This window comes from Cryptomeria japonica, chromosome 8 (genome assembly GCF_030272615.1).
Source record: "Cryptomeria japonica chromosome 8, Sugi_1.0, whole genome shotgun sequence".
In the NCBI taxonomy this organism is placed as follows: Eukaryota; Viridiplantae; Streptophyta; class Pinopsida; order Cupressales; family Cupressaceae; genus Cryptomeria; species Cryptomeria japonica.
The window spans coordinates 157,473,709-157,486,724 of NC_081412.1; positions in this window are offsets into that span (position 1 = coordinate 157,473,709).

Sequence of the window (13,016 nt, forward strand, 5' to 3'; positions counted from 1 at the left end):
GCCTTCCCAAACACCTTGAGCCTATACAAGCACTCAACCGTGTACGGGGTACATTATCTTAATTAAATTAATAACTACCCACCCCCTAATCAAGTTATTAGGTTGTCACTTAATAGCTGACTTTCGAGGGGTTATCCTGCCATCCACTTTGGGTGCGGCCCCCGCTCAAAAGCCACTCTCTCTACTAGGTCACTAACTGGATAAGACTATCTATGAGAACTCTATGGTGGACTAACAACCATAAATTATCCAGACATAACACAGGTGGAGGACTCATAGTCACAAACCCAGAGTTGACCATTAGGGACATAACACATAACAGCCCACTTCCTCAAGGTTTGAACATCGACACCTGACCAAGGGTAAACATCGACAACATAATGACAATTTTAAACATAATGCGAAGACATTAAAACAACTAGACTGCAATTATAAAAACACAAGATCCTACACAAGCAATCTTTCTTTGAGCAGTCAACATTTAAATCAAATTAAACAAATGTAAATATCGGCTAATATAAAATACTTCCAAATAACAACTATTTGTCGAATACAATCATCATACGATTATTTTTCAATACTTGGATAACAACACTAATATCAAATTTAACCTAAACTTTCCTTAATTCCAACATTAATACTAACCTCTAAATCGTTTAATTTATTTACACAATACCAGGCAAATATTCCTCATCACTAAATCAAAAAATTACCAATTAATCTTAACATCATTATAAACTACAATTAACACATTATTATTATTTAATATTAAATAATAACATATTGTTATTATTGTTTAAATAACAATATATTATCACTTAACATTAAACACCAAATTAACACTTATTGAATTTATTTAAACCACTAACATAATATAATATTATTTTCATTTTTTTTTTTAAAACTAAAAAAAAATATTAAAAAAAAATAGTTTTTAAACCCCAACGTGGGGCCCCCAAGCACCCATGCAGCAAGCCTGCTGTTCCCAGACTGGGGAATGCAGCGCTTGCTGCATCCTCAGTCTGGGGAAAGCAGCGCTTGCTGCTAACCCCAAACTGGGGGAAATGTAGCGAGCTGCAAGGTAAAAAGGGGGGGTGCGTGGCTGGGTCGAGCCCAGCTCCCCGCCACCGCCCCCAATGAATTGATTTCATAAATTAGTTAATTTTTTTGTTTTAAAAAAAACAATTTAAAACTCGTTTTTAAATAAAAACGACAGAGACCATAACAAAGACAAAAACTAAAAACAGAGACAGAGGTGAAAACCTCTGGTAAAACAAAACTAAAAATTAATTTTCCAGCCCCATCATTTTATCAAACATACAAACAAAAAGAAGAATGTAGAAGTCACTGGTAATGCCAAATTTTACCAGCAAACAAACAAAATCTTCTGAGACAAAACAGGGGCAATAAAATTTCATTCAAATCAGCCCAGTTTGCTCTAAAAATTTAATTAAATGGGAATAAACTTAATCCCCAAACTCCAATTGAATTTATCTGCTCCCAACAAGCATGAACAAGAAAATTTAACTCATGACCATCATTTTTAAACTGGAAATTACCAGGGAGAGGTATTTTATGAATGCTTGGCAAAATTTTGCCAGCATAACACTACTAAAACCCAACAAAATTTCTAATTACAAACAACAAAATAAACTAAGAAATTTCTTGCACAAGCAAAGATGAAACAATATAAATTTAGTTAAGAAACTACATGGAGAAAGCTTAAGTTTGGAATTTTGATAACAAATTGATAGAATCCTTCTTCCACAAACCCATGACAACAAACACCCAACACCCAAAATTCACAATTCAAGATTTTAAACAAATAACAGAAAATGGGAAGAAAGATAGGATTTTTTGTTGAAATAAGCAAGGATTCAACCAACCTCTATGATTTCCAAGCAGGAAAGGTATGCTTCAGCAGGAATCCCAGCTAGTTCAAACCCAAATCCACCCTTCAAGCAATTTTTCCAGAATTTCTTTCTCCTCCTCCAAAATAAGCATAACCCCCAAAATCTCCTCCAAAATAATTTAGTAAGACAATCTTTTAACCTAATTTTCTAGGTTGCAAAATTTCTATTTAAAAAAATATTAAAATCCCACAATTGACTTTCTTTTCTTTTCTTTTTTCTTTTTTTCATATTCCTCAAAACAAATAAATGAAAATTCCCTCTTTTTGAAAATTACATTTTTCATATATATCAATTAAATCAACTTTTCTACTAAATAGGAAAAACAATGAGTTAACTTTATTTGCATATATTAAAAACAATTAACTAATCTATTCTACTTCTTCCGTTGGATCTAAACACGATTACTTTTCCAGAATACGCAACTAAAAGTTAAAATCTAATAAACTAATCAATTAAGCTTGATTCAAGACATAAGGCATAATAAGAAATAAATCGCTCAAGCCGACAAATAATGACAACTTATACTTTAAATAAATAACCAAACCACTATGGCACGCAAATCGAGAAAAAGTAAAAAGACTCGAAATTCAAACAAAAGGGATGAACGACCGACTGACGGCACTCACAAATAAAGACTGAGGTAAGGACTAGGGTCAAAATCTATCTCCTCCACTCCCATCAGACATATAAGGCACGCTCAGACCTGTGAAGCCAGGTGGAGACGATACCCCGTACCTACTCGGTACTTGTACCTGCAATATCCTGCATCACCGAAGCACACATACATGCATATAAATATAGAATACACAGCACACACACCGATGAAGGAGAATCACGACGTTCCCTGTCTCATCGAAATGAGTGAAGGAAAATTGTCCCCTTGCATCCAATACAATAGCAAACACGCAACATATATATGACACATCGCCTAGATAAAGTAAGATGTCAGTACGAGCAATAATCCATGAAATACTAGAAATCACCAATACTGAAATACTGAAAATAACTCATGCATCCAATATCCAGATAAACATGAAGTAACATCAAATACGTCTGCAAAATGACGAGCAATAAAGTGTCAACTGAATAGTAAACTGCAACACAAAGACAGTCTAATAAGTCCGATCAAAACGGGGTACTACAGGGTGTCCCATTGTTCTCTATCTCACAGGATCCCCGAAGTCAATGCCTTTGCTCTCAGATCACTGAGAAAAGTGACTTAGGAATGACAACTCCAAGAATGAGTGATTTTTGATTATTATGCATCAATGCATTCCTAGATATGTATGCTATTGAATCTATGATGATTTTAGATAGCATAAAGATGATGATAAGATTAGCTAATTATCCTAGCAATGATATACTAGTCTAACATGGACATTCTATGATATTAAAAATATTTCTAAATACTTATTAAGATGGTTTATCAAAGAGAGGCTAAAATGCTTAGTTAATTAGAGTATAAGTTTGATGCAAGAAACTTCTATATCACTAGAAAAATGACTATAAGTTTGATACACAAAGACTTCTATATCAAAATGAGAGAATGAGAGCTCTATTTATAGGAAAAATAGGGCAATGGATGGTTGAGATTGAATAATCTTTACAAGGGCTAGGATTGAAAGTTAATCAATCCATGTTCACAATTCTCACCAATTATAGGGTGACAATTATCAACAAGAGGTTGCTTGATAGGAAATGAAAGAAGCATTAAATGATTGAGAAGGCATGACAGTTACCCTAGGAGGTAAGGGTTAAGATTAGGCTACGGTTATCCAATGGATAACCCTTTTACCCAAGAGGTAAACTCTTGTGTAAGGGTTAAAGAAATAACCAAGGTTAAAGCCATGAATGCTTGATGAGACCCTTGGGTTAGATGAGGTTTGAGTTAGAGAGAAAGTCTCTAATCATGCAAGAAGGTTGAGTTAACCATTAATGGTTATGTAAGAGCCTTAAATGGTTTGGAAGACTTTGAGGGTTAACTTGTTGAGGACATAAAGCCTTTAATGGTTTTCAAAGACTTTGGAGACTTTGAGAAGTGACTTCTCTTTGCTTAGGATTGTGACAATTTTTAGGAGATGGATTAGGCTAATTTGGAAGTGATTAGAAGAATCTATAAGGTTTTTAGGAGACAAGTGGGATATGTAGGAAAATGCAAGTGGAGGGAAAAAGGATTTTAATTAAAATAAAATTACTTTATTTCAATCAAATAGATGCAAATTGCATAAATACAAGTGGGGGATTTAAATAAATAAATTAGATTTATTTATTTGAAAGGATCCATTTAATTAAATGTAAATTTAATTAAAAAGTGAGAAAGGGGAATTAATTAAATAAAGTGATTTATTTAATTAAAGGTTAGAAAAGGCCTAGGTGAACTTAATTAAATAAATTGAGTAATTTATTTAATCAAATAGATGAATATAAATAAATTAATTAAATAAAATTTAATTAATAAGGGGAATGGGGTTTAAAATGAATATTAAATATTCACTTAGGAAAGTGGTCAGATTTATACGTCTACGAGTTGTAACATTAATTGATATTGAAACCCAAATTTCTTATTATAAAAAAATTGTCAAAACAATCTATTTGCATGTGTCCTAATTTGTCTCCATGAAACCAATCCAGGAAGATTGTCTAGCACATTACTTTTAATTTGAAAATATTCATTTATTTCATTATCATTCAAACATGTTTATTTTTCAATTGGTGTTTCTATGTCTACATCCACATTATTGATTTCAATTGTCGGCTGATTTTCAATTTCAATTGGGGTTTCAATTTCGGTTTCAATTTTATTTTCAATTTGAGTTTTACTTTCATTTGGGGTTTTATTTTCAAATGGGGTTTGATTCAATGAGTAACTTGCTTCTACTAAATCACCAATTTGTTCATGACAATAAACACAGGGCCGTGAAGACATACATGTATCCAATAATGGATTAGAAGATGCACCTAAATTTGGTTCTATTGTGTTTCCTTCTTCAACATTTATGGTGTCCTTGATGTTCTCCGCTTCTGAAATGATTGTTGAACTTGAAGCTCCAACATTGTTCAATTGTTTAATTCTTTCTCTTCTTTCTCGTTGACGTTTTACCTCCTCTCTATTTTATGCAATGTCTTCAGTTGTCAAAACCTCCTTTGTCTCTTTCTACGTTGATTTGATCCCATGGCTGCACCAAAATTCAAATTCGAATGGATCTCCTTGTCAAATCGATAACAAGACAAGAAAAGAGAATTATTTAAATAAATATTCTCTCTACAGATCAAACCTATTGGATAATGATTGAATAATCATTCAATCATTGAAATTTGTCTTTGTGGGCCAGTTTTTTACCCAACGGATCTTTTAAGAAATGGGCACCTATTATTTGAATGAAACGGGTGCTCGTTTTTAAATCGAGTACACGTTTTTGAAAATTGGGCGCCCATTTTTTGAATTTCAAATAACGGGCACCCATTTCATAAAAGGTGGAGTGGGAAACAACCCTCTACCTTTGTTTTGGCTTTGGGTTAGGCTTGGCGGGACCAAGCCTATGCTTAGACCTCCAAAAAAATGGCTAAGGCAAAAGAATATCAAATTTCTGCCTTAGCCTAATTTTTTGAGGGCCTTCCTAATCGAATTTTTTGATGAAACAAAAACCCATTAGAGTTCTCAGTGTCTTGATTTCAAAAATGTAAATTTCATAGTGATAATATTATATTTATTATTTTTTCATTATTTATTAATCAAAAGTGGTACCTAAACCTAAAATACTGAGGTTCAGTAAAACTTTAATAATTATTTCAAATGTTTTTTAAGTTTTTAGAAAAATAAATTATATGACATCAATCTACATACAATTCCTTTTAAGATTAAAAAAACCAAATTTAAAAAATATGAAATTTTCATCAAATTATGGTGGCTGTAGACGAGATGTTTTGAAAATGTACTTTATTGTCAATTAAAAATTAATTAAAAAATATATTCAATAAAAAAATAAGCAAAAATATTCTCATCAAATTTGGTATCTTAGGTATCGTTTCCGAGAAGGATTTGGAAAAATTCATTTATTTGCATAAAAAAATGGTGGCAGTACACGTGTGGTATGGTCCTGAAACAACCATTTTGAAAAAGTGGTTTTTAAACATGGCTAATAAAAAGATATTTCTACCATGTGGGTATTGAAATAAAGTACATATTTAAAAAGTAGACTCCGAGCACTACATTTTCTATAACTGAAGTTTTTTTAGATTCAATCTCTAAGTGCCTCAAATTTTGACATCAATTGACAAAAAAATTGAAAAACAGAGAAAAAATTCCACTTTTTGCCCAAAAGTGGGACTCAATTTCTTGCAGCCACCCAAGAATTATTAAAGTTGAAGTTAGAAGAAAAAATTAGTGAAAGTAGTGCATTATTGGATAAAATATTGACCATGCAAAAATATCATAAGGAGAAAGAAGGATTAGGCTTTTCTAGTGAATGCTCAAATACAAATCACAAAGGCAAAGACAAGGAGAAGGTTGAAGCTAAGAAGAAATCTGAAGATTCAACCAAGGTCCCAAATCTAGGACTTGCTACAAATAGACCTTCGGTTCAGTAACCAAATGCTCAAAGATATCCATTATTCAATGGTTATTGTTTTTAGTGCAAATATTTTGGATATAAAGCTATAGAATGTAGGAGCAAAGTAAATCAAATTACTCAATGATTTAATTGTAAATATTTTGTACACAAGGCTAATAACTGCAGTAATCAAGTCATGAATAGAAATTATATTGTTTATGAATGGTGTAAATGGATCACTTATGAATAAACCCTTTCAAGGTTATTGTCACATATGCTATAGATTTGGTCATAGAGCTAATCAGTGTAGATCTATAACAACTCCAATGAATTCAAGACAGAGGAATATCAAGTGTTACAATTGCAACAAGTATGGACATTTTGATAACAAATGCAGGAACGTGAATGCGCTGGTAAAATCAAATTTACCTAAGAAGAAGAATGCTATTGTATGGAGAAATAAGGAAGTGATTGAGTTTTCTACACTTGAGTCTGGTATATGTGCTTCTTCCTTCAAAAGTTGATTTGGTAGCTTTGGCTTAGGGGGAGATTCAAAGAAAAATTTATTTGTCCCTCCATCATGAAGGAAATGCATGTGGTGGATTGTGCATGCTAGCATGGATCATGTTGGTTATGTTGGTGTTATGCATTATATGCTCTAGTAGATTGTGTATGTAGAAGTACAAAATTCAGCTGACATCATTATGACAAGACAATTTTTTATGGCAGAACTCTAGGCATATCAAATATATTAAACATATACTATTTAATATTATTTTTGCATCTCTCTGTTGAAGAGTTTGAAGAGAAAAAGGAAATCCAGAGTAGGGTTAGCGCAAAAAGGTATTTTTCTTTACATCTTTTTCTATGGATCCTAATAAGTTAGTTGTGAGAGAATCTCGCAGTAGAAATACTTGAAAATTGGAAAATGTACTTTTGGAAGAATATGCTCATGAGAAAATTAGAAAATTGGAAAGTTCCTTATCAAATGAAGATGAAGAGAAAATTAGAGAATTAGGGCACAAAGGTTTGGATATTTGGAGAAAGTTTCCATGGTTTGTAGATGAGGATTTGATCAAATTCCTTTTGAATCATATTGAGGATGGTCATATGATGCTAGACAAATGCTATCCAATTTTGAAGGAAGAAATATTAGCTATTTCTAGTCTTTGTGATGTTGGATCCTTTCCAGTGAAGACACCAGTTAAGAACAAAGAAGTCAAAACCCTGACTGGCATCATGGGTGATCAATGGGAATTGATAATTGATACAATCATCAATCATATTGTGAGGTATGTTGCTTATGGAGTTTATTACAAAATTTATTTTAGAAATAGAGAAGGATCAACTTTGGGGATAACAATATATATTGCACATCAAATGGTAAAAGAAAGAAAATATTTTAATTTGTGTAAGTTATTATGACACAATTAATATAAAATATTACCATCTCAAAAGATTAGGGATATCTTTTTCAATTTAGTTCTTTGGCCATGTACGCTTAATTCTTTATTTAACAAGATCTTTACAATTAAAATATAATGTTGTGTGGAAATAAAAAGTCTCTATTGGAAAGAAAATTTACAAGTATCTAAGTTTATTGCTAGACAAAGATCATGTATCCAAGAATCATTTCATGAACCTTTAGACGATGTGGTTCTCTGGTTCGGTTCCCAATATTATCAGTACTCCTGAGGAGAGTCCCTCCTCTAGTAGAAATAGTTTGAAGAGAAGGATTGATGTGTTATCTCTGGAACCAATGAAGCTAAAGAAAAGGGATGAAAACAAAGAGACAAGTTCTCTTGATGATCCAGAACCATCTATAGAAGCTAAGGGAAAGATCGCTTTAGTTGAGAAGAAAGAAGGTAGTATGGATGAAGATGACCCCTACAGAGCTCAAAACATTTTAAGTATACTTAAGGAAGCAGATGGTTTACAGAAGATTGGAGATTTGTGTCTTGTGCAAGCGTCATATGATCAGGATAAGATTGAGGAAGTTTTAGTTGATTATTTTCTCTAGAATATCATTACTCTAAATAATCTTACAAATATCTTTCCAGATGTTCTATTTGGTTTACTTGAAGACCGTTTGAAGCAATCTATTAAACAATCTATTGGAAGAGATGAAGTTTAGGAAGATATGGAGGAAAAGTGTGCATATGCTTAGAAGAGATTGTCTGAAAGCATTAAGGAAATGAAAGATTGTGTTGGAGAAGCAACCAAAGTATATACGTATATCTCTAGTGGCTTACAACTATTGAACATTTCAAAGCTAAGATTGATTCCATTGAATCCAACTTGAATTCCATTGGTAAATCATTTAACATTTTTAGTGATAGAGATGGTGCTCAGAGAAATAAGATAAATTCTTTGTAGTCTGACCTTATATTTTACTAGAGGTAGTGAGAAGATGTTGTGCATACCTTTTGGAAAGTGAAGGAGATAGTTGAGGCAAGGTTAGGAACATCTTCTTGGTATTCTTATTGAAGGAAAAAAATGTGTGCATAACCCTTCCATCTTGAGTTCCTTATTTGATGTTGTTGATTTGTTGGTGGAAAATGACAGTTTAGGTGTGAGTCTTAGTTTGGCTATGAATTCTTGGAAAACCTTTCTTTTGGAACTCAAAGAGAAGTATAAGAAAACTTTCTCGTAAAAGTGTATTTGAACTATCTTTTGTAGTGTAGTTTTTGTGGTACTATTTTTACTACCCTTTGTACTTGATGTCAAAGAGGGAGAAATATTGAGAATTAGGGAGAAATATTGAAAAATATGGAGAATTAAGGAAATATTATATAAGGGGGAGATATGACAAGGCTTTTATGTATAGCAAAAAAGTTGAGTATAAATGTTTCGCCATAAATGAAAAAGGGGGATATTGTTAGAAATACTTGATCAGTTGTCATTTATGTCAAACTTGGTGACCTGGATTTGTCCAAATGTTGTATATAGTGTACAGAGCATTGGAAGCTAGGTATGTATGTTGCTAATATACTTTCTGATAGTTTGTTGCTCCGAAAATATGTATTCTCTGTATGTGGATACGTTTCTCTTGATGTCTGAGTTTTGGTGTTTGGTTTCATGCTCTGGATGTACATTCTATAATGATAATGTAGTCTGGTTGTATTTAGTTGACTGATTCCAGGATTGCAGTGCTCTCCATATTTGTCTCATTGCAGATATTATAGCATAATTTTGATACGCTAGTAGTCATTACTTAAGATTATTGTATTCAAATTTCGGTGCTCCACAAGTTGTGCTCTAGAATTTGTTCTCCATAAATATATTCTATTGTGCAGCGTTTGACAATTCTATGAGCTCCATTTACCTTTGGTTCTTTATTTCTAATGATAATATTTTGATGATTTGTTGTTCATGTCTTTAACTTCTTTATGTTGAGCCAGGTCATGCTCTTTATGCTTCGAAAGTGTGGTCTTGTGGAATTTTGAGGATATATTCATTCTGGGTCAGGCCAACCCTGAATTTTTTTATTGTTGTTTTTCTTTGATGCTTGTAGCATGTGATTTGGCCATTGGAGTATCATTTGGGAAAGTGTCTTTGAGGTCAACTTGATGTATATTCTTATCAGTACATACATATATATACATATACATGTTATGTACTGAGCAGTGGCAAGAAGGTGATGAGCGATAAAGTGAGAGTGATGATATTTGTGGGTGAAGAAGAAAGGCAAATCTAGCGTGACATTGATTATGTGTGATTGGAGCAGGTAGATAGCGAATGGGTTGCAGAGTTTCTTAACTAGATCTACTGCAAGAAGTTATTGTGATTTCTAGCTTAACGAGAACTAACCCTATGTATATGTAAGTACATACTTATTTTTCTTGACAATGAACCTTTTGGTAGTAAGCCGTTGTAATCTGGGTAGTGAGACCTGCAAGCACTGAGTCCTCTAAAAATAAGCCTTTGTAATCCCATATAACTAGTTATGTTAGCTTGAGAGTTAACCCTCTCCATGGTTTTTCCACGTATAAAAAATTTGGTGTCTGTCTTATGGTTGTGTATGTCATGCATTTTATTTCTATTTCATATATCCTTTTATGCTAAGGTTAATTGAGATCAAATTAAATTTCCGAATTTCAAATATTTTAGTTTAGGTAATATTGATTCACCCCCTCTCTTAGTATTCTAGTCTATTCAACATCCTTCACATGAGGGGCACCTACTAAGGTTTAGAGAAATAAAAAATACTTCTATTACTCTTGCTAAAACTATTGATCCGAACTCCTGGGTAAGTGCACCAAGATGGTGAACAAAAAGGGGGGTATAAGTGGCCACTTTAATTTCCTGAAAATAGGTAAACCTGAACTTCAATGAGATATTCAAAGGTCACGCACTCAAAACTAGGAGTTGAGAAAAGAATAAGAATTGTAGTACTTTGAGTCTAATTTCTAAACTACTAAAGTTTTTTAAAATTGGATAATATTAAGAGGGTCAAACCTCTCTCGCATGAAAAACTGTTCTTGATTTTTTCTGAAAAATATAATATAGCTGTTTTCGTGCGCTGCACAAAATATATAATTAGATTTAGTATTTTGCAAAACCCTTTGGTAGGATGATAGGTAAGAGTGAGATCTAAAAGTTTTGTATTTTTTTGTAATTTTTCATTGAGTTTTTTTTTTTTTAATGATTTTTTGAAGTAACTGCATCCTGAAAATTTGGTACCTATTCGTGCGCTGGGCATAACTTGCATCAAAATAATCAAAAATGATTTTTTTAAAAATTGTATAGAATATAGTGTAGAACAATAATATGTAATTTATTTTGAATTTTTTCAATTAGATAATAAATTATTAAAAAAATGGTAGATGTATGTCTGTGAGGACTGTCAAGGCACTCGTAAAGAAAATTAAAGTTTACTATGCTAATGTTGTCTAAAAATAGAAAAATTTATATGGTCAGAAAGATGAGAAGACGTGTGAGATTATGGTGGTAATTTTAGAGATACCCACTTGATCATTTGTAAACTTGATGATGATGAAGTCGAGAAATCATGTTGGAAGATGAAAAAATGTGTAAAGAGACAGAAATGGAGGGAAAATGGGCTTCCAAGTCTTAGGGTCATTTTCCAACCCTCTTACCAAGCCAAAACCTGCACGGGTTCTGATGTGCAATATAACCCGCTCGGGTTTTGAAAAACAAAAAGTACCATTCATAGTTCTACATAACCCATACTACATAACCCGTACGGGTTACGTAGAACTAAAACCATCATTTTGAATTTCCCAAAACCCGTACGGGTTATGAAAAACCAAAAATATGGTTTTTCATAACCCGTACTGGTTATGAAAAACCAAAAATATGGTTTTTCAAAACCCGTACTGGTTATGAAATACCAAAATTATGGTTTTTCATAACCCGTACTGGTTATGAAAAATATCATTTTGAGTTTCACAAAACCTGTACGGGTTATGAAAAACCATTATTTTGATTTTCACAAAATACATATATAATATGTGTTTATGTATGTATATATCCATATCTATAGTTATATATATACATATATTTATATAGATATATGTATATATGTTTGTATACATGCATGTCTCTCTTATTTTCCTCTCTCTCGTCTTCCCTACCCCATCACCGTCTCTGTCTATTCTGAGACCTAATTATCCTTCTTGAGTTCTATCTCATCTCTCTCCCCCTCACACTTCTCTCTCTGCCAAGTCTCTCACCCTCCTCTCTCTCTCTCTCTTTCTCTCTCTCTCTCTCTCTCTATATATATATATATATCCTATCCTATTATCACCCTCTCCCCTTCTCTCTCTTTCTCTCCCCTAGCTCTCCCTCTCCCCCTAGCTCTCCCTCCCCCTCCCCCTCTTCTCTCTCTCTCTCTCTCTCTCTCTCTCTCTCTCTCTCTCTCTCTCTCTCTCCTCTCTCTCTCTCTCCTCTCTCCCTCTCTCCCAATCTCCTCTCTCTCTCCCCTTCTCTCTCCCTCCCCCTCTCCTTATCATATTCTCTCCCTCTCTTCTTATTCCCTATTCTCTATCTTACCCCCTCTCCCCCTACTCTCTCTCTAACTTCCTTTCTCACCCCCTCTCCTTATCCTATTCTCTCCCTCTATTCCTATCCCCTTGTCTCTCTCTCAATCCCATTCTCACCCTTTCTCCCTTCTCTTTCTTTCCCTATCTCTCTCACTCTCTTCCTATCCCCTTCTCTCTCTATCTCTAACACTCTCTCCCTCCCCCTCTCCTTATCCTATTCTATCCCTCTCTTCTTACCCCCTACTCTCTCTCCCCCCTCCCCATCTCCCTAGTCTCTCTCTCTCAATCCTATTCTCACCCTCTCTCCCTTCTCTTTCTTTCCCTATCTCTCTCCCTCTCTTCCTATCCCCTTCTCTCTTTGTCCCTAACTCTCCCTCCCTCCCCCTCTCCTCATCCTATTCTCTCTCTCTCTCTCTCTCTCTCTTTTCAATCCTATTCTCACCATCTCTCCTTTCTCTTTCTTTCCCTATCTCTCTCCCTCTCTTCCTATCCCCTTCTCTCTTTGTCTCAAACTCTCTCTCCCTCCCCCTCTCCTAATCCTATTCTAT